The sequence below is a fragment of the Pinus tabuliformis genome, chromosome 9 (genome assembly GCF_031772625.1).
Source record: "Pinus tabuliformis cultivar Carrire ecotype Pingquan chromosome 9, CPIR1, whole genome shotgun sequence".
NCBI classification, from domain to species: Eukaryota; Viridiplantae; Streptophyta; class Pinopsida; order Pinales; family Pinaceae; genus Pinus; species Pinus tabuliformis.
The window spans coordinates 1,502,736,476-1,502,758,703 of NC_142307.1; positions in this window are offsets into that span (position 1 = coordinate 1,502,736,476).

A 22,228-nucleotide genomic window follows, 5' to 3' on the forward strand; every position below is an offset into this window, starting at 1 on the left:
AGCATTTAAAATTTGATGCTTTATTGCTTGGTCCTTTCAAAATCTCAAATGTCTTGCAAAACAATAATTTTGAGTTATAGCATCTTGATGGGACAGAACTGTATGGAGGCCCACTTAATTGGTGTTTTATCAAAAAAATCTTTTACTAAGGCTATTGGTAGCCTGAGTTCACTGTAAATACCAGTGTGATTTCATAATAAGACTCCATAACCCAGTGAGAAGGCACTAAAACTACAAAAAAAAATTCTTAGAGCCTCGCAGGGAGACCTCTATCCCCTGTGGAGCCAATGTTAGCACAGTTATAGGCTAAGTCATGAGTAGGTTTTAAAATTTTTTAATTTTTAGGGTTAATTTTGTAAATTTAAAAAAAAATGAAAACGCTACCAGAATTTCCGATAGCACCCAATTTTCTTGTTCAGTCAGTCTCCCCTATTTTTGGGACAGTCTTTTCGTTCCTATTTTTTTTTTTTGATGCTACCAGACTTTCTGGTACGTCTCCCATTTTAAAAAAGATAAAAATTTGAAAACGAAACCATTTTCGATTGTCCACGTGTCATAATGGCGAAATATTTAATCCAAATCATGAGATTTCGTGATTGGATAGGTGTTGGCTTGTTGGGGCCTGACCAAGGTTGAGAGGTGATTTAGCCAAACAAATCCCAGTACTACTGGCCCTTTTGGCAACAGTCCATGAAGCGCGGACTGAGGTCAAACCCGTAGTAGTATGGGAGGGCGCTAGAACCAGGTTTCTGCACCCTGGAGATGTCTGATGAGTTCAAATGGTTCGACCCTGCGCGCAAGTCACTTCACACACTTTCTCGTACCTCTCAACCTAAGATACTTCCTTCGCGCAGCCCTACTCAAGGGCTGAATTTTGTGCTTCTACATTATTAGCGAAGACCTTATTGATATTCCAATGTTAGTTGATTATCTTAGCCTACTTGCATGCTTTATGTTATGCTTAACATTATAAACCATTCATACAGGTGCACACAGTAAATAAACAGTATATTCGCAAATTATATCAAACATGCATTAACTCAAGAACAGATACACAGAATTATGATAAAACTTCTCTTTATTAATTATTTTCTTGGTTACAGACTCGACTCTGCGCTATGAACTCAGCTGCAGACTACTAGTCCTCTGCGCACTTAGCTGTAGAGCCTTCTCCTACTCTACGACCCAAAGACACACTTCACTTAGTCGCTTAGACTCTTTCTTCTCTATAGTACTTCGCTATCTTTTACACTTAGAGCCTCGCTCTATTTATCCAATCCCATGGTCTGCAGACCATGGGTAGGCTGACATTACATTACAAAACTAGGACGATCAGCCCTATGACTCTATCATACTTTTCGCGCCCCGTGCCCGCAATTCGCAAAACTTTACTACAAAATTCAGTCAAAACATGGGCTTTGAGCCCCAAAATATGCCTTAGGGGCATTCCATGCCCAAAATTCCCCCAACACAAACATCGTGACGTGCCCTCGAGTCACTTTTTCAGTGCGGTGATCTTAGCGTGGAGTCCCTCCAACTGTTCTCGAACTACACGGAGGTCAGCAGCGCACTGAGCTGCTGCTTGCTGGATCTGCTACATGCGTTGTTCCAAGATCTCTGTGTTTGGGATGCTTCTTTGCATCAATGTGTGCATCCCTTGTATGTTCATGAGCTTGCCTTCAATGTCTGCCGTGATGGTAAAGGCATCATCAATCCAATGTTGCACGTGCGCTTTTAGGACTGTCACCTTATGTCGTGTCGTGTCCACCTGCTGCTTTAGTGCTTTAGCATGCTGCATACCTGCAAGCTGCTGGGTGAGGACCACTGTCTTCGCAGTTCCTCGGATACTATCATATTTTTGTTGGACTTCTCGCACCTCTGTCTCTAAGCACTAGATGTTGGGGTCCTCCTATAGAGTTGTGAGGACCTCATGTGATTCTTCCAACATGCTGGTGCAATGTCGCACTGCACCTCTGATCTCTTCCAATCTCGTTGTGATAGCACTAGTGCGCTGTTCTCTGACTTCTGGGGAGTGGATGGCTGCACTTGTAATCACAGCTCGGTGATCTGAAGATTCAACTCCAGCTAAACCTTTGTCATTTCTTCCCTGGCCTCACAAACTTGTGCTGCTAACATGTGGATCTGCACCTCCACTGGTAGATATGCTGGGATGGCTAGCTCCAGGATGCTTCGGTAAGTATCGCCTATCACCTGCACCAGCTGTTGATTTTGTGACACCACTTCATCGCACTACAAGCTGAGTTTTTCCATGTTTATCTTTTGCTCACTAAGAACTTGGAGTGTGCAGCTCTCCCTAGCGTGCAGCTCTGTCGTTATCCCATCCTACAATAGATATAATGTCTCACGTGGAAGGGAAGCTAGATTAACCCCGAGACCTTTAATCGTGCTAACCGACATCCTGACATCCTCATTTGGTGTCACTAGAGCCCCTTCCGGTAACATGATTTTATTGGTCATTCGTGCGTGCAACATCTGCTCTGTTGCCGTGGATCTAACTGCGAGGTTGGTTGAAAGGGTACCAATCTAAGGGGGTCACACCTGTAAGTCCTAAAACTGTGCTCTAAGGGCCCCCAACACAGTCTGGTGGTCCTGGATGAAATCCTGAAGAGCCTCATTTGTGACATCGCGCACTGTCTCACCGATTTCATGCAGATCTACCTTGGTTAGGGTGATCGGATCAATGGACAATTTCGAGGCCTTGACCTTCTTCCTCAGTCCTACTCGCTCTATCGGGTGTTGGAGCTTTAACTATGTGGACGTGGTCTGTGGGTGTGTGCCTCCTTCTTCTATTTCTGCTTACTCTGCTTCCTGCCCTTGCGAAGCCATTGCTTGGCCCTCGCCCATCTTCGTGGCTATAGCCTGTGCTGGTGCTGCTGCTGTGGCCTTTTCCTGTTCGGCTGCCTTCTGTGCCACTTCCGATGTTGCATGCACCTTGGCTGCTGCTGTTTACTTCCACCTTTTCTTGGCCAACTATGCGATGCGCAGCTTGGCATCATCTTTCTTCTTCTGTGTTGCCGACCTCTCAAGTTCTGTAATGTCTAGGGTGCACCATTCCGGAGGCCATGCCTCCAAGACAATGAAAATGGCGTCGTCAGTGGCTACAAAGGGTAGCTTTGTCCATTACTTTATTGGATCCTTGCGCACCCTGATATATATGTTGTGCATGTCTGCCTTAAATTCTACGAAACTTTACAGATTGTTGTAAATCGTGGGCAACAACTGTGGCTTACGGTTGATACACATTCGGATGGTCATCTCTGTGAGCACCCAGAAGCTCTTGGTTTCACGTATCCTTGTCGCATCCTTTATGGCCCAGAGTGAAGTGTACTTCACGGCCTCTAGTAAATCTCTGTCAACTATGGGGAATTGACTGTCCTCTGGCAATTCCCTAGCTACAAGCACTAGGGATAGCAATAGCCATGCATAGTCGAATGTTTTACCCTACTCCTGGACTTCACGACAATTCTCTAAGAATTCCATGCAAAGGAATTGGGACCAGTTAAACTAGACCCCCTCCGCATACTGCTCGACCAGTGCGGGTACCTCATCTGCGCAACACTTCCGCATAACTTTCCCTGCCAGAATTTGGGTTTCCAACTATACCTCTTTGTCCTTGATGTTGGAGATGGCATAACCCCGCTTCTTCTTTTCGTCTTCATGGCCTCAGTGAGGGCCAAATCACTTCCCTTTCCTTCTGATATTGTCGTGGGGTCCTTTGCTTTGTATGGAAGCTGGGAAACGCGATGAATCAAGTCTTTCGTGATGGGGATGGGCTCCTCCTGCCATAAATTCCCATCATGCACTAGGTATAGCAGCTGCCTGATGACGAAAATGGTTATTGGGGTGTGGTGGAAATGTGGCACCCAAAGTAGGTTCAGCAGCCCGGCCTTTTCCACACTGTGCAAGAACTTCCGTGGCTCTAATGTTGTTACCACCCCCGCAGTGTGCTGCTTCATGAGGTTTCTAGTCTTAAGGTAAGGGAACTTCTTGCTGTCAGCGAGGTCCCAATCTTAGAATTTCATATTCGACACATGGCCCAGGTGCGTGCCTTCAAACGTAATGCCATCTGCGAGGAGCAGGGTCTGGAGCAAACTCTTGGTCTTGTCCAAGTCATTAGGTACTTTGGCCTTCACTTTCCATGGGGGGACATAGGCAGGCAGTTTTGTCGCAGAGTGTGTAGGTTCAGTATCCATCTCCATGCCTTCATCTTCTTCCTCTACGATGATAAGGGCCTGCATATCTTCATCTTCTTCATCTGTTTCTATAGTGATAGCTTTCCCTTTCTCCTCCATTGATAGTTTGCTACGCAGCGAGTTCCATGGGGACACGCATACGGGAGCAATTTCTTGTTTATCCTTCTTGGTTCTTGGCATACGCGGTGATTTTGGGATCTTCACCACAATCCCGACACCGTCTGGAACATCCTCCACAGTTAGGGACTGTGCGGCCTCACCGACGGTCACCTCTTCTATTCCCAGACCATCCTTAGTTGTTGTCATTATAGCTGTGCTGCAATCTGTCACTCACGAATTCAGGGGCTCAATCAATGCTCGGCTCTTAATACTCAGGGCTCTGCTCAATCGCTCAATTCTAAAATGACCGAGTGTTGTTTGCTGGGCAGCCCTTTCTATTTTATAGCGCTTTTTAAATTCAAATTCAACCGTTACACCCAATTCCGGTTCATTAATACTTCCTTGGCAGCAAATTTTCCCAAATCTTGCCCATAAATCGCGTCTTAAATGCCTGCCACCCACTCCTTTTGGCCTCAAGTCGAGCATCCCATCGTGAATCGTGACTTCAACGGTAACTTTCTGGCCAACCCACGTGGCAGCGCAGCCCCCCGTGCGTGGTCCTGGACCTTGTGACTCTCTGCTTCTGCATGCATCTCCAATATCGCGCAGCTCCTGGGCAGAATAGTTTATAGTCTCACGTTCCCTTCTAACTGCCTAGAGTGCTAGGACTGTCCTTCCCCTGGCTAGTCAGGTGCTCGCACCACCCGTGTGGATTTCCATTCTGTCCTTCGTCATGGTTCCTGAAGAATCCCTATGTTGTATTGTTACGTTCGGCATCGCACACTTCATCATTTGCAACACGCTACCCTGGTCACTATGCTTAGCAATATGGGGTTTGAGCCAAGGCATCATACTAATCAAGTCACGGCAATAGTTCTCAAACTCGTCAGTATAATCATATGCACCTTGCCTTACCATCCTGGTTTTTTCGGTGAGAAAATCTTGATTTATCGCGTCCTCCAGCTTCTTGACTTCAGCATCCACCAACGCGCTTTTCTTTCTAAACCATACCCTTTCTTCTTCAAGTTCTTGGAGTCTAAGGTTTCCCTGTTGGATTTCTTCCTCAAGTCCCATGCATTCTGTTTCTTGTAGTTGTGTGATCTCTCTTTTCTGGGCTTCGTGAACCATCATATCTGTGGGTGCTACTATGCGCGGACTAGGCATTGCATGCTCTATAGGGATTACAGCATCTATTCCATACTTCAGCTTCGGAAGTGCCCGCGTGGTTAGGGTTTTGCACATGGTCCTATAAGCCAAGAGAACCGTTGGTAAGCATAGGCCCCAGTCAGTGTGTTTCACATGGTGGGCCATGTTCAGTACTTCGCATACTTTGTCAAAGACTACCATGCAGATAATCTTCAGCGCACTTGGTCTTATCATACTTCATCGTTCGCACCATCGTCTTGCCCGCTTCTGCTTGTTGGTCCTGTTTCATATCGTGAGGATAGTGTTCGTGTGTGCAGGTTGTGCACCATATGCCTCTACCCATCTAGAGAGGTGGGCGCGCAGGCTATTTCATCCATCATACTCGACTTTCATCCGCATCTGAGGCTTTCCAAACTGCATGATCATCATCCTTCTGCATTCGCACCACTCCTCAAAACTTTGCTGGTGCATACCCCACCACATTGCGGGCGTAGCGCACAGTACCTGTTAGCTCTGCTACAAAATTCAGCATTTGGAGAACCAAATAGCAGCTTCGTCGTGTGTTTGTGCTCAGAAGGAAGCTCGCAGCAGTCATTTACCTTCCTCTCCTTCAGTTTCCTCATACCCTCTTAGCCCCGCTATCTCTGTTTTTCCTCTGAAAATCTCTTCATTTCCCGCTTTCCTGTCTCCTACAAAACTCTGCATAACCCTTTTTTCTTAAGCCCAGGCACTTAACCCATGAACCCACGCCCATACGACCCTTATCGATTGCATGACTGTGCGCTTTCTCAGCCCTTCATTGTTCTTTAATTGCAGCCGTTGATCGTCCTGATCCAACAGTCCCCGTTGTCGCAGCCCTTTTTCCCGCACGTTAAAACCTTCTCGTTTCCCCACCATCGATCGCATCCACCATGATATTTAACGGTGATCGCGCCTCCTGCTCCGGTAAACTGCTCGAGATTTAACCTGCTGGGAAAGTGGTTTCCCCGCCGTCACACCTAACACGCTTCACGCGTTCAATGGTATCGTGACCCTCTGTACGAATACCACTGCCTCCCATAAGCGGTGCAGGGAAACCACTTACTTCCCACTCGTATGTCCTTCGCTCATTAACATTCGCGCGTCTCTGCTGCCCGATAGCTGTTGGATCTACCTAACTGCGATCTAATGGCCCATGTTCATCGGTCCACATTTTCTCCCAATATCTCCCTCTGATTCAATATTCGTCGTTCATCTGTTGGATCCGATGGCCAATAATTGTTCCTGTCATAGTCACGCCTCCGCCATATTGTCTGTACCACTCCCGACTGCTCTCTTCTGCCAAAGAACGAAGGCAATCACCTACCTGTACCTGGTGCAGTTAATCTTCAACCACCACATTAAACAAACAACATGGCAGAGAAGAAAAGGACCACTCTCAAGCAGTTAAAAGCATTCAATGGTTATGGGTTTCATTCATATTTCACGCCACCTGCTCAGAGGAGGACTGCAGAGCACCAGAGAATGTCAAATTCATCCATTAAAGCAACAGATCATAGCAGAGGCCAATTCGGAAGAATTAATGTGGTTGGTGGTCCATTATGGCCCCTCCACGCATAGAGTAGCAGAGTGTTTTTGTAATCAACCTCTATATATATCCATAACACAGAATGTAATAGGGTTGATGGATATTGTTTTGATGTAAGGTTCAACTTTTGGAGACTGTAACTACTGTGATACCTGCAGCGTTTGGTCTTCATTTTCAACTAATACAAGCTTCTTTTACTGTTAATCGCTCACTTTCCACTTCTTCTTGTTCTAGGTTGTGCCTGTTATGCATTTTTCATGTGCTCTTGATGTTTAGCATTAGAGGGGTTGTCATCCCACCTCTGTGTTAGAATCTAGAAAGTATTATTGAGTGTGTATGTAGGTTTCTGTTGTTTTAATGCCAAAGAGCTGTCATCCTGTCTGTGCATTAGGAAATAGATTTGCAGACCTCTTTACTGGTTGCAGCCGGCCATCACATGGTCTTGTGCATTTGCTGGTGTGGTCAGTATTCCCCATGTTCACTTATTCCTCAAAATGTGAGTAATTGGTGGTCTAAATCCTTGTAGTCTGGGGGTGTTCACCCATGTCAGGGGTTAAGCATAGTAGAAGTGGTTATCTGGCTTGAATATGCATCATTCCTTCCATTCATCCACCTATTTCCAACATTTTTGTTGAGTTTGTAATGTTCCCAAGCATCTCCGAGATACAACCTAGGAGAGTTTCTTGGGGTGATAACATTAATTGGCATCGTTACCGGGGAGAGGAGATTGAAGCTCAGCTTCCCTGGGAGACGACACAGTTCTAGATTTTGATGATAGAAAAGGTCTGGGCACATTTCTGGTTGTAATCATCTATCTGGTGACTCCACTGGAGGAAGACCAACCTTTGGCGACTCCACGTTACAGTTCTGGCTCAGTTTGTGAGACATACTCGAAGAAATCCTCAGAAATCACCAGCTGAACCAATGCTTGATCCTGAGAAGATCGTTAGGCAGAAGAAAACTTTGTAGGAAGGAGCATCAGGATCAGGTAAGCCCAACAATTCTTATGTATCTCTGCTAGTGAAAAATCACCTTCAGAGATTCATTCATCTCCTTATTCATTCATTTCCCTTTTGGATCTCAGTCCAAAGAAAGCACCCATGCTATCCGTCATATTCCTCTGTATCTGTCATCCTTTTCATTGTTCCACTCTACTCAGTCTACCAGTATCCTTTCATATACCCCAGTCATGGCAGGTTAGCAAGCTCTTACAAAGATATAAAGAATCATTGCTGCTAGGTATGGACCCTTGGTGTTGCCTATTCCTTTAAATGCCATGCCTGTAGGAGATTATCAGGAATGTATGCCTAAGTTTACTGGTACAGAAGGAGTAACAGCTAAAGAGCACCTTGAGGCCTTTTATAGTTATGCTGATAACCTAGATATCAGTGAAGAGGATGTGTGGATGAGGGTTTTTGTCCAAAGCCTAGATGGGGAAGCTAGAAAATGGTTCAGAGAATTACCCCCTAGGTCTATAGCAGATATTGAGGCCTTAGATGATGTGTTTTTAAAGCACTGGGGACAAAATAAAGATCTACTCTATTATCATACTGAATTTGGGAACTTGCAGAGTGAAGATGGGGAGCTGCTGTCTAATTTCAACATCAAATTCAACCATATGTACAACAGAATACCATGTGAAATAAAGCCTACCCCTACCTCTGATGTGATTACTTATGCCAATGCCTTTGATTCTCAGTTCTACCTACTGTTAAGAGAAAGAAGATGTGCTTCTTTGGATGATATGCAAGATGCAGCCTTTCAAGTAGAATTGAACATTTTAGCTGCAGAGCAGCTCGAAGGAGAAGCTGATAGGAGAAGACAGGGAGGAGAGTCCTCATCATCCTTAGATCCTGAGATCGATAAAATGGCCAGGATGATAGATTTATTAGCCTCTGAAGTTTCCAAATTAAAATCTGAGCAGTATTCCAAGGAAGCATGAGCTCCTTGTTCCTTTACTCCTCCAAAGTCAGATCCATATAGAGTAACACAGGCGCAGTTGCAGATTTTTCAAAGAAACAAATGAAGATCAAAGGGTGAAGACCCCTTTTCAGAATATAGTCATTGAAGAAGAGCAGCTTGAAGAAGAGGAGGAGGTCCATGGTTTGGAAGACAAGGGCAGTGCCCCTTTCCTAACCAAAGCTGCCTATGAAGGAGCATTATCCAAAGGCACTGCTCACCAGTTTGTTGTACCTATAGAACAACAAGCTGATCATCAAAGGCAACCAGCAGCAGGTCCCACCATCCTCCAAGAATCTGTGCTCGAAGCCAACTCATCTTCACATGGCTATGCAGATTTGCAAATTTTCCAACTTGATTTTGTCCCCTGCCCAGTGATAAAAAAGGGAGAGGAAAGCTCTCCATCATCTTCTTTCCCTTTGTCTGCTCAAGTGACAATCCTTCACAGTTGCCCACTAGGCACTGAGGTAGGCCATAACTCAATGCCCAGGGCTGATATTGATCACCTCAGTCTTGATATTCCGATGCCTGCCCAGGTGGCCTCCACATAGCTTGAAAGGGTAGCTTGTCAGATGACAAAGGAAGAGGGTGTACAATTATGGGGCTCCTCCTTGGATGAGGACTGTTCTAAGCAAGATGCAGGAGCAGATGATGTCTTTGTGTCCTCCACACATGAAAACATTGGTTCACCATTCATAATAATTTTGTAGGCCACAGATCACATAGACAAGTGCACAGCAGCCATGATTATTCAGCAGGTGTACAGAGGCTCCCGTGAAGAACATCCAGGGATGAGAGTATATAGAAAGGGGATGAAAGTTGATCCATATCTACCTATTAAGCTCAAATTCCCTAAAAATTTTGAGGTAGATGATCAAATAAATCCAGTTTTGCAGCTCTATGATGAACCGACCTAGAGGAGGAGAAACAATTTTGATGGCCCATCAGTTGGCCAGTTTTTGAATATTTATGTTGTTTAAGGTCCTTAGGCCTTAATGATTGTAAGCATTTTCTTTTACAAGTTTTAGTGTAGACTTTATTTGACTCCATGACCAATAGAATGCTAGGAAATGTTGTTAAGCTGGTTTTGTATGAAGGCATTGGTCTGCAGTTCTTGAGACCTCACAGGGAGGATCTCATCCCCAGAAGGAGCCAGTGTTAGCTCTGCTACAAACTTCAGCATTTGGAGAACCAAATAGTAGCTTCGCTGTGTGTTTGCACTCAGAAGGGAGCTCGCAGCAGTCATTTACCTTCCTCTCCTTCAGTTTCCTCATACCCTCTTAGCCCTGCTGTCTCTGTTTTTCCTCTGAAAATCTCTTCATTTCCCACTTTCCCATCTCCTACAAAACTCTATATAACCCTTTTTTCTTAAGCCCAGGCACTTAACCCATGAACCCGTGCCCATATGACCCTTCTCGATTACATGACTCCATGCTTCCTCAGCCCTTCGTCATTCTTTAATTGTAGCCATTGATCGTCCTGATCCAATGGTCCCCGTCGCCACATCCCTTTTTCCCGCGTGTTAAACCCTGCTCGTTTCCCCACCATCGATCACATCCACCGTGAGATCTAACGGTAATCGCACCTCCCGCTCCGGTAAACTACTCGCTATTTAACCCATGGGGAAAGCGGTTTCCCCACCGTCACATCGGACATGCGTCATGTGTTCAATGGTATCGCGACCCTCTATACGAATACCACTGCCTCCCATAAGCGGTGTGGGGAAACCGCTTACCGCCCACTCGTATGTCCTCCGCTCGTTAACATTCATGCGTCTCTGTTGCCTGATAGCCGTTGGATTTGCCTGACTGTGATCCAACGGCCCATGTTCATCCGTCCACATTTCCTCCTGATAGCTCCCTCCGATTCAGTCTTCGTCGTCCATCTGTTGGATCTGACGGCCAATAATTGTTCCCGTCATAGTCACGCCTCCGCCATACTGTATGTACCACTCCCGACTGCTCTCTTCTACCAAAGAATGAAGGCGATCACATACCTGCACCCGGCATAGTTAATGTTCAACCACCACATCAAACAAATAGTGTGGCCGAGAAGAAAAGGACCACTCGCGAGCAGTTAAAAGGATTCAATGGTTATGGGTTTCATTCATATTTCATGCCACCTGCTCAGAGGAGGACTTAGAGCACTAGAGAATGTCAAATTCATAAATTAAAGCAACAGATCATAGTAGAGGCCCATTCTGAAGAATTAATGTGGTTGGTGGTCCATTATGACCCCTCCACGCATACAATAGCAGAATGTTTTTGTAATCAACCTCTATATATATCCAGAACACATAATGTAATAGGGTTGATGGATATTGTTTTGATGTAAGGTTCAACTTCTGGAGACTGTAACTATTGTGATACCTGCAACATCTGGTCTTCATTTTCAGCTAATACAAGCTTCTTTTGTTGTTAATTGCTCACTTTCCACTTCTTCTTGTTCTAGGCTATGCCTGTTATGCATTTTTCATGTGCTCTTGATGTTTAGCATTAGAGGGGCTGTCATCCCACCTCTGTGTTAGAATCTAGTAAGTATTATTGAGTGTGTATGCAGGTTTCTATTGTTTTAATGCCAGAGAGTTGTCATCCTATCTATGCATTAGGAAATAGATTTGCAGACCTCTTTACTGGTTTCAGCCAGCCATCACATGGTCTTGTGCATCTACTGGTGTGGTCAATATTCCCCATGTTCACTTATTCCTCAAACTGTGAGTAATTGGTGGTCTAAAGCCTTGTATTCTGGGGGTGTTCACCCATGTCTGGGGTTAAGCATAGTAGAAGTGGTTATCTGGCTTGAATATGCATCATTCCTTCCATTCATCCACCTATTTCCAACATTTTTGTTGAGTTTGTAATGTTCCCGAGCATCTCCGAGATACAACCTAGGAGAGTTTCTTAGGGTGATAACAGTACCCATTTTAGAGCATCCAACCATCGTTGTTCCGGCACTTCTCTTTCTAATTTGTTCAGGAAACCATCCACCTCTATCAACCTGTCATACATAGGTAGATATCTTACCTCTATTGTCACACAGCACAACGACCTTGTCATCATGTTGCAGCTGAGCGTGGTTACCTCGTGTAACCAGTTCTGCCATTGTTCAATTTCCTCGTCCAAATCTGAGGTGCAAGAGCTTTCGTGCTCCCACGAAATCTTGTCGTCCTTTGTTGGATTCACCCAGTCTTGCTCCCGTGCGGTTATCTTGTAGATACAATCTAGATCATCGTCGCTCTTGTAGTTGTGCACTGGCTCTGTGTAACGCGATCCTTCCGTAGGGTCTAAGGGTACCACTACACGTAGTGGCTGTTTCTCAAAAATCATCTTATGCTTCTTTAGATCTATCACTCCATTCATGTCAGTGGCCCAATCTATTCCAAGTAGCGTAGGATAGGGATTGCTATCATCAACAATCTCTATCACTTCGAAATCTGCAAGCCTGCTCGCACCTTCTATATCTACCGTTATTCCGTGCAACCTCCCCATCGGTAGGATCATTTGCTGGTTCACCATTCGTAGTTGAATAGGAGACCATTTCAATGTGGGCCTGCCCATGCGCTCACATGTCTGCTTTGGCAGGACATTCACATTCGATCCTAGATCCAAAATAACTTGATCCATTTAGTATTCCCTGATCTGCACGGTTAATATCATCTCCCTTCTTGTTCATGTTGTGTGCTTTCCGTGCTTTCGGACTACGCATGGTTCTCCTGGTCCAACACATCTAGTGATGAGTTCTTGTAGCCCCTTCACAACATTACTATCGCACAATAGCTTCATGCATGTCTCCAAAAAGGTAGTGAGCATTGATGGGTCCATTTCCGGTTCTAGTTTGTCTTTACTACTTGAAGTGGAGGCCTTCGTGAAGCTCTTCTTAGCTTCCATGAATGTCTTCTTAGCATGCTCCAAATCAAATTTCGATTCCTTTGTTGGAGCCTTGCAAACCTAGGAACTCTCTTTTGGATGCTTTCCCTTGTCATCTCCCGTTGTAATGCCGCTTCGGAGCACGATGATTACATTCGGGTCTTCTTCGCGCGGCTCAGACCTCACCATTTGCAGTTTCTGAGTCGGGGAAGGTTGGAGTGTTCCTTTATCACGCAACCTCACTATTAGTGTGGGGTAGTCCTCTGTCTCATGATCAAACTGGGTACAATATAAGCATGATGCTCTCGTCGGATTTGTACAATCGCGGGCATAATGCCCTGGCCCTCTGCAATTGTAAAAAATCAGCTAGCTGCGACCTCTTCTTGGTCCCATTCCACCTCGACCTCGTCTGCGCCCCTGCTATCCAGTGCGCGTCATCCCTGCATTTTGATCGAGGGCTCACATTTCGGTCTAAACTCTATAGGTACGAGTCTAATCCATCATCAGTTCATAACTTCTACAGGTGCACTCATCGTGTCCTACTGACCTGCAGAAATTACAGAACAACTACTGGGAACTCTGCGTATACCTCTGTAACAGATGGTAGTTATCTGTAGCATTCTTCCCTCCTATCTAACAAATCATGCACCATAATGTAGGCGTCGTGCTTGGTCCTGCTTGTGCCTCTAGTCTCAATGGCTTTGATCCTCCTCCTGCCAAGTAGTTCGCGAAGACTGGACAATGGTCCTTGTCATGTCCCAGGTCCTTACACTTTATGCACCATACCTCCTCGCGCACTTCTGGGCGAGCTGTCTTGTCTTGTTTCAAACTATGCATCTCAAGACACAAGTTTTTCAACTACACGTGGATCTGTTAGACTCCCAAGTTAGGATCTTGTATCAGTGTCTCGTGCAGTCTAATTGTGATCTCCAACGCCTCGACCTGAGTTGATAGCTTCTGCTGTGATAGCATGGTCCTTAGATGCAACGTTAGTGATGCTAAAAACCATGCGTGGCGTTGCCCATCCATTAAAGTCATGTTGGATTTGCGAATCATACCCTTTAGTCTCTAATCCAACTCCCACGGGGTCTCACCTGGAAGCATTGCCATTTCCTTAAATCCGATAATTGACTGTGTCTTTGATTTTGGCCTGATAAATTCCTTGTTTAGTGCAACTTGGATATCTGCAATCCCTGTGTTTGGATTTTCATTGGAATGCTTAATGTATCACATCAATGTGCGATCTTGTAGAGCACTGACCAGTGTTTCTTTCTTTATATTGTCATCTGTGACTCCCTGTGCTTCTCATATAGCCTTTACCACAAACCAAAACTTGTCCAAATCTTCATTCCCTACTCCTTTGAACACCGAAAATTTTATCACGCTTGCCATATTGAACTGCGGTGGTGGCGGAGGTGGTGTGGGAAAAGGTAGGGGTGAATATGGTGAGACTAGCAGTGGTGTAGGTGGAAGTGGTATGAGTGGAATTCACTGCCTTATCAAACTGATCGCACTTCTTGGTGAAACCTTCATGAGCTCTTCCTCGCTTTCTTGCGGAGGTGAAATCAAGGGGCTAGTTTCTATCTCTACGCTACCTTCATTTTTGTAGATCCTCCCACTTTGCGTAGCCCCAACCATCAATTTATTCGCATAATCCCCTTTTCACAGAGTAGCATCTTAATCCAAAAGTTCAAATATTTAAAGTACTTACCTCGCAGTCCTTTGAGGAAGCGTCGTTCTACCTCGCTATAGCTGATTGAAGTATCTACCGTGAAATCGATGATAAACCCTCCTATAATTCGATCGAAATAATGGTCCACAGCACGCGCAATATTATCTTTCGATGCTTCCAGTTTGCGCACCAACTCTGGAGTCCACACAATAGGTTTGTCGAGCCTACACCTTCCTTGACTGTCTACTAGCTTCGTGATCCATTCGTACAACTTAGAGGGGAAGGATGCAAAGAAATTTCGTGGATTTCGGTATATAATTAGAAATCTAACCACTCTTCCTTCAATAATCGTGGATTCCTGGTTTCCTACGCCACAAACTCGTGAATATTCCTGTCCAGCCACTCTTCAATTCCTTTCTTTGTTGGATTCCACTGATATGACATCAGACATCTCTTATGCAGATCCCGGTCGCGGCAACGAAACCATTTGTTGGCTTGTTGGGACCTGACCCAGGTTCAGAAGTGACTTAGGCAAACAAATCTCGATACTACTGGACCTTTTGGCAACAGTCCATAGAGCGCAGATTGAGGTCTCACCCGAAGTAGTATGGGAGGGTGCTAGAACCAGGTTTCTGCACCCTGGAGATGTCTGATGAGTTTAAATGGTTTGACCTTGCGCGCAAGTCGCTTCACGCACTTTCCCGTACCTCGCAGCCTCAAATACTGCCTTCACACAACCCTACTCAAGATCTAAATGCTGCGCTTCTGTGTTATTACCCAAGACCTTACTAATATTCCAATGTTAGTTGATTATCTTAGCCTACTTGCATGCTTTACGTTATACTTAATAATATAAACCATTCATACAGGTGCACACAGTAAATAAACATTATATTCGCAAATTATATCAAACATGGATTAACTCAAGAACAGATACATAAAATTATGATAAAACTTATCTTTATTAATTCTTTCTTCAGTTACAGACTCGACTCCGCCCTGCGCACTCAACTTTAGGGGTCCGCGCACTCAGCTGTGGACTACTAGGCCTCTGCGCACTTAGTTGCAGAGCCTTCTCCTACTCTACGACCCAAAGACACACTTCACTTAGTCGCTTAGACTCTTTCTTCTCTCTACTACTTCGCTATCTTTTACACTTAGAGCCTCTCTCTATTTATACAATCCCGTGGTCTGCAGACCATGGGTAGGCCGGCATTACATTACAAAACGAGGGCGGACGACCCTCTGACTCTATCATACTTTTCGCACCCCATGCCCAAAATTCGGGAAACTTTACAACAAAATTCGGTCTAAACTTGGGCTTTGAGCCCCAAAACATGCCTTGGGGGGATTCCATGCCCAGCAATAGGTCACAAACTTTAATTTAAGTCAAGTGGTAGTGGTTAATCAATTTGGTTGATCGAATTAGCTAGGTGTCAGTCACAACCATAGGCAGCTGTTGTTTACGCCAATGATCTTAAATAAACCTGTGTTTCCAAAGTTAAAACATGTATGCAACGTCAGTATTAGCTATATGTTTAAATTTCGATGGCCATTCTTTTTGTTTCGCGTAATGCGCTACCGGATTTTTCGGCTGGTCCAAATTAAAGTTGGAAAAATTGCCAGATTTGCAAAAAATCTCGTACAACCACCTATAGCAGATTAGTTGGACTCTCCAAAGAAACTTGACTTCATCATTACTATTACATGCTGTCTATCATGACATGAAATCTCATTTGATCATGAAGGATAATATGCATAGGAGATTGAACCAAAAATTTATCTGAAGTGCAACAAAGGAGACAGTGATTGAGGTGGTTAAGAACACATCCTAGTTTTTCAAGCAGGCTAATTCAAGCTTATTGCAACATTTGTTGGGTAAGCTTCCATACTTTGACACATATTCTTCATAACAAGCAAGAAGATATCCATGGCATCAAAGTATAGGCAAGGTGGAAAGCTTAAGAGAATCAAACCTCAAGGAGCTAAACTAGTTGATGCTAATCGAAGTGTTAGAAGATTGTTTATTAAGGCAGGCTGGTATCCACTCTGCACCAGGTTAGGAGGCTCACATCAAGGTGTAGCCCAAGAGTTTGCTCAAACTTTCAATGGACAAGAAGCTACCATCTTTGGTTTCAAATTGCAGGTTTCAGAACAGCCAATTGCAGAAGCTTTTAACTTTCCCCAGGAAGGAGAAAACTGGTTTAAGGGAAAACTCATTACAAAAGGAGATCTCAATACTTTTATTAGAGATGAATACAGAGATCCTAACTAGGCCAAAGGAATTCCCAACAATTATCTTAAGAACAAATGGGAAGAAACAATCAAACTGGTTAAGATTTTTCTTTTTTATGAGAGAAGGTATACAGTAGTATTTCTTTACCATATGAGGTTTCTTTTTCATTTTGTAGGTATGAGGACTCTTAATATTCCCTATTTCATATTGAAGATCCTGACCAAAATGGTAGCTAGAATTCAAACACACCAGGAAGCATCAGAATACAGTCTGTGTCATTAGGAAATTATCAAGGTTTTGGTTGAAGAAGAACTGAAGAAGAGAAACCAAACTTGGGAACATTTCTTGTTTTACAGGGCAGGCCAACTTGCACCAAAACCGCAAGAAACTACTAAATCTTATTCAACACAGGTTTAGACAAAAAGGAAATCAAGTACATCAGCTAAAGGAAGTTCCAAAAGAAAGGCAAAGAAGGAAAGTGTTAGCAGAGGTACCAAAAGCAGCAAAGAGAAGCCTTTAGCTACTGAATCTAAAAAGAAAAAGGAGCAAGGTGAAAGCTCTTCTACCCAAAAAAAGAAAAGCATGAAAATGGTTCCTCCTATTAGACCTTTTCCTAAGGTTTACACAAGAATGCGTAGAGGAAAACTTGCAGCTAAAGGGAAATCTAAAGCGCAAGTGCTTCCTAAAGTTCCAGAAGCACATAAATAGCAACAAGGAAACCAACCTATTGATTCTGATGAGGAATTGCTAAAAGAAGAAGGGTATAAAGTGACCAATAAAAACAAGAAAGAAGAAATAAAACTAGTTGCTAGAGCTAGGGAGAGAGATACTAGGGAAAGAAACAAATACAGACTGAAATCGAAAGCTCTAAATAATCCTAGTTTACTAATTGAAGTAATAGTCATACAAGAACAACATGCAGAGTTGCACACTGAGGATCATTCAATTGAAAAAATCAGAAGATCTTTGAAGAAGCAAAGAGGTAAAGCTCCCATGGATCAACCATCAAAGCCTTCCAAAAGAAGAAAGGTCCAAAAAGAAGCAGAAAAGAAAGAGACCATCATCAAAGAAGAAACAAGCAGAATCACAAGGTCAAAATCTGTTGTCGGGAATAAAACAAACTTGGATAAGGTTGCAGAAGTTGCAGTTCACATGAAATGAAAGGGTAATTTTCCCTAGAAAATACCTTTTTGCATATTAAGTCAAAGTTTTGAATGTGAAGATTAAATCTCAGAATATCCAAGCATATGCAGGTCTTTCGAAGTATTTTCTATTAAAATTTTGAATTGAAAATGTTATCCTACCAGAAATTCTGAAAGCGTTTCCAGTTTTGTCGCTATTACAGGTATTACGGGAATTTCCGGTAGCACCTATTTTAAGATAAATATACAGCTGTAAGTAGAAACCTCCAGGCCAATTTTGGAAAGACAACAACCCATAACAATATGGATAAGGAAGATGATGGATATGAGATAGTTATGAGGTTGTTGAAGGTTGTATTTAATGAATCCATATGGTCATATAATAGTCAAGTCCATAAAGAGAAAATCAGCAACAAAGTGTCATTTTTCTTCTTCTTCTCATCTACACCTGTACTTTCTGCTGCAATTTGATGGGAGATGTTTTTAATATCGAAAAGGCACCTATGTAACAAGGAAATAGTGGAACCACCAATTTAGGAGAGTTAGAGTTGGCGCCTCTCTCTCTATATATATGTTTTGTAAATATAATTTCAGGGGATGTTGGTTCACCTGAAGACTTAGATTAATAAAATAGTTATTTTTGCACTTCATGCTGGAGGATTTTGTGATTCAAGTTATATCTAATGTGTGGTTTGTCTATTTCCTTCTTTCAATTTTCTGAATTATAAATTTGCAGCTAGTATGGTATGAGTGAAAATGATTAAGAGGATCTGATGATGACTTATCTACTATCCAGTTTTCTGTAAAACATAATAACAGTTCAAGTAGAAATTGTTAGTGAAGGTTTCAGAAAGGATTTATGAAATAATTTATACTTTTTCTTACATTATAACTATTATTTTCCTTGCCAAGAAACAAAGTGTGTTACAAGGTTGTTTATGCAGTTGAATTGACTGTCTTAAGATACTCAGTTTCTTAGGATATTTATCATCTACCTGTTCTCTTTCCTCTGCTCCCGTATATTACTCACTTAACCATGCAATTTATGCTTGCCACAACTTTCCCAGTGCATGAAATTTAAAGAGGAACACAATCATTTCAAAACTCCTTCAGAAGCCATCCCACCACTCAAAAAACCATTTTAAATTTTGAAATGAAATCATGATGTGTAAGGCTTACTCCTTTTGTAGTCTAGGAGTAACTCCTAGCGCTAACAGGTACAATTACAGGAATTTTTTCCAGTTCAATCCCTGGTTCAATGGCTTTCTGAATATTGTAACTCATAACAAATTATAACAGTTTGCAGGTTGAATAAGAAATGGAGTTGGGGCTACTAATAAAGGTACTAATAGCATCATCCTCCATTTCATCCTTAAAATAGAGGGCCTCACCATTCGTAAGAATTGGTCTAATTTCTTCATTTCCAGGTTCAGGCCCCTTAGTAGGTAGAGATTTTTTTACTAAGGTAAATCTTGGTTTATTTGGTGAACTCGGTTCTGTAGGGGGGTAAACGATAAGATTATTTGTAACTTCCCCATTAGATATTACCATAGCTTGATCAACACCGAATGTAAGCATTTGCGATCATATATCATGGTCTTCCTAAGATTAAATGATGCCCAACAGATGGGGATTGGGTATGTAATACAGAAAGATTGACATGGTACTGCCATGAGCCTATTGAAATGGTTATATCTTCCAACTTCACTGTCGGTCTTATAGTTGATCGATCTGCCAATTCTAGGATGGTGGGAGTTGGTTTAAGGTTTCATAGGCCCAAGGTAATCACATTTTCACAGGCTATGACATTAATTGTTGCCCCCGAGTCTACCAGCACATTTGGAATATGAACCCCATTACCTGGATTCCCGTATTTAACAAGTGTATTCTTCCCCAACATTATGTCTCATAATTTTCAAATAATTTTAATAGTGAGTGGATACTTGGGTTTTCTTCTAGGTTCCTTAGATAAATATTCTTTGATCATTTTGGAAAAAATTAGTATGTCTCTCATAGCCTGAAATAACGCAATTTTGACAAATAAATTTTGCAATTCCCCTAAAAAGACAAATTCAGGACGAGGACTCTGTTTTCTCAAGGATAATCTCTCAGGATAAGGTGGATGAGTCTGAAATCCTCTAGTCACAATTGTCTAAGAAGGGGATTGTTGTTCCATATGATTTTGCATTGACTCATCCCTAATTGTTCCAGCAGAATTCTTAGGTTTTGGTTCTGAGACTTCATTATCCATATATTTAACAATTATTGGTCAATTAAGCAAAGTCCTTCGGTAGAAATCAGATAAGATATTTTTGTTGGCCGAGGGCCAACTTATCTTCTTGCTAAATATTTATCCCAGAAGCTTAAGCCCCTTTTTGGCCATACATAATCCTTCATCAAGGACTCTGCATCATTTGTTAATGAGTTAAAGAGTTTCAAGCTTCAACCTGATGACAAGCTTGTGATCTTTGATGTCGTCTCCCTCTTCACTAATATCCCTATCAATGAGGCCATCGAAGTCATCAAGTGCATCACAGATCCTTATATGGCTTATTTAGTTCGTATTGGTCTTACTTCTACTTTATTTTCATTCGATGGGGAATTCTATGAGAAGACTTGCGGTGTTGCCATGGGTTCCCCCGTCTCCGTTGTGGTAGCTAATCTATTCATGGAGGATTTTGAATCAAAAGCCTTAGCTTCTTCTCACCTTCTACCTAAGATGTGGAAGAGATTTGTGGATGACACTTGTGTCATCTGCTCCCATGGTAAAGAAAAGTTGGAACTATTTTTCCTCCATCTTAACAATCAATCTAGTTCAATAAAGTTCACCATGGAATTTGTATGTAATGGTAGTCTTCCCTTCCTTGATGTCCTCCTCTCAAGGAATGATGATGGCTCTTTCTCTCATCAAGTATGTCGTAATAAAACTCATACAGAACAATCTCTTCATGCTAATTCTCATCATTTCCCAGCTCAAAAGCTTGGTGTTCTCAACACCTTAGCAACTAGGGATTTAAGAGTTTCTGAGGAGAACCATCTCAAGGAAGAGAAAGCACATCTCGTAAGTGTTTTCGTTAATAATGGGTACAATAGACACCAATGTACTAAGGATTTCCTCAGAGTTGAAAAAGGTCATATTTCTAAGAAAGATACCAAGGATCGATTTCCTGGTGTTCGTCTTCCTTTTATCCAAGGGACCACTGACAAGATTGCGAGGATCCTAAGGAAGCATAAGGTAGATTCAACCTTTAGGCCTTTAAATACCATCTAAAGCTCCCTTAGATCTGTAAAAGACCCAGTGGACCACAAGAATATGAAGGGTGTTTATGTTATCTCATGCTCTTGTGGGACTCCCTACATTGGTGAGACTAGTTGCTCGATTAATCAAAGGATTCGTGAGCATGCTGTTGACATCAAGCATGGTTGGACCTGCTCCTCTACTTTGGGGGAGCATGCAGATAAATCTAAGCATCACATCTTCATTGAGGAGGTCCAAGTCGTTGCTAGGGTTAGTCATTTCCATCATCGTAAATTGAGAGAGGTCCTAGAAATTGGAGACCCAATAATTTGAATAGAGATGATGGTTGGAATATTAGTAGAAGTTGGGTCCTTGTCGTGTCCTCCTAGTTTTTTAGGCTTCATTTTGGGATTTATTTTGCTTGTTTGTTTATCTATGTAGGTATTGGCATCCCTTTTATAGTATTTGTTGTTGATTTATTTTTCATTAGAGTTTATTTTTCCTTCATGTTTTTTTTATGTATTTTGTCATCCTATTCGTTCTTAACTCCTTTTAGTAATTTTGTTATTCGTTTAATGAGCCTAAGCCCCATATTTTATTGTTGACCCTGTTTTATTTATTGATTATTTTTCTTTGTATATATATATATATATATATATATATATATATATATATATATATATATATATATATGTTTTTATTTTTATTTATTTACTTTTATTTCTATTTTTATTTTTATTTTTATTTATTTTGTTGTTGCGCCGCTTTATTTATTGATTATTTTTCTTTGGATGTGTGTGTGTATATATATATATATATATATATATAGAGAGAGAGAGAGAGAGAGAGAGATATAGATATATATATATATATATATATATATATATATATATATATATATATATATATATATATATATATATATATATATATATCTATATCTATATCTATATCTATATCTATATCTATATCTATATCTATATCTATATCTATATATATATATATATATATATATATATATATATATATATATATATCTGTTTCTACTTTTAATTTTAATTTTATTTTTTATTTATTTATTTATTTATA